A 1,678-nucleotide genomic window follows, 5' to 3' on the forward strand; every position below is an offset into this window, starting at 1 on the left:
AAGGATAGTGATGTCACAGCAACAAATATGAAATTTAATTATTGATAACTAGAACAAGGTCCTATCATTAGTTACGAAGAGGATGAAGGAGATGATGAGTTCCAAGGACCTCATAATTTTAAAACTAATGAAATGTTTTTTAATGTAGGTCGTGTACATGTACATGAGGGAGAGTTGCCTCATGGAGGAAAAAATGCGGAAATTCCAATTATTGGAAGTATGGATGAAATTATTATATCAAAGAAAGGGGACATACTTAGAGGGGATGATGAAGAGAATCAGATATTTACTACAAGTCTAATGAATAATTGTGGATGTTCACATGAACATGAATATTTTATCTTTGAAGCATACAAAGAGGCCAATGAGACTAATGATTTTATATCTAATAAAAATTTATATGGTTGTAGGTTTTGATGAAGATGAAAAACCAAATGCAGTTGTCACATAAATAGAGGAAAATCACAATTTGAATTATGTTACAAGTTTAGAAGAAGAAAGAATGTCTTTACAAAGCATGAAAGAAACACGTTACCAAAAACTTGTGATGAAGGAAGATGAGGTAGCATAATCCCATAAATTTATAATTGAAATAAATAAATAAATAAATAAATATATATATATATATCTATTTGTAGTGTAATTGCTAAAGGACATTTGCAAGAACCTATTACTACGATGAACAAGATATATTTAGCTCAGGAAGTTAGCATATAGGAGGAAAATGATGAAGAACAACATATATATGTGATTCTCGTAAGTGATGATAAAGGTCTTATGATATAGGAAAGAAATGTAGGCTTCAAGGACGAAGAATAGTTCGTAGAGGAATTGATCAGAACTTATGTAGGAATGGAACAAAATATAGATATAAGCATAAACATAGATATGCAACTGAAATAAATCTTCATTTCATTAATATCAAAGAATTGAAAGGTGCTTACAAGAAGAATGGAAATAAACCAACAAAGGCGATGGTAGCTTATCCTTGAGAAGATATGTGGTGAATACATGTCTCTAAATTATGTGATAATGAGGCTCAGTAGGATTTTTATCATTGAGAAGCAATGGGAAACCCTAAAAATCTTAAAATATAACCCTAAGAGATGAAGCGTCAAAAGCTTGTGGGCCCCGTTGGGGTTAGTTGGAACATTAGCTTCTTAGGGTTGTAACTTTGGCATACAATCTCTGTTTGACCATCATAATACCTCGCTTCGAAGATCTCCAGCAGTAGATTGAAATAAAACGGTTATATTGAATTCGCACTTTCTTGGGCTGCCTACTTTCCTGACAAAAAAAAAAAAAGAAAAAAAAAACAAAACAAAACAAAAACAAAAAAATGTTTTTTAGGTCCTCAAAATGGCTCTCGAAGCTTAGGACCCTAAAACAACTAAAAATAATATCTTGTACTACAATCAAGGAAACTAAAAAGTACAATTAAGGGGATTGAAAAGAAACAATGGGGCTACAAGTGGAATAGGTGGGTGGCCACCAACATCCACCTGGATCAGGAATGTTTGGAAAAGTACACAAATGTTGATTACAACATGAAGGCTACAAATTTGGTTGAAGGTAATTTTATCGATTTGTGGGAAGATTTGAAACTTCTTGAGGAGAGATTAATAAATTTGAGAGTGCATATTTAGCGTGTAGATTTCAAGCTAAAAGAGGAGGACAT

This window comes from Pinus tabuliformis, chromosome 7 (genome assembly GCF_031772625.1).
Source record: "Pinus tabuliformis cultivar Carrire ecotype Pingquan chromosome 7, CPIR1, whole genome shotgun sequence".
NCBI lineage: Eukaryota > Viridiplantae > Streptophyta > Pinopsida > Pinales > Pinaceae > Pinus > Pinus tabuliformis.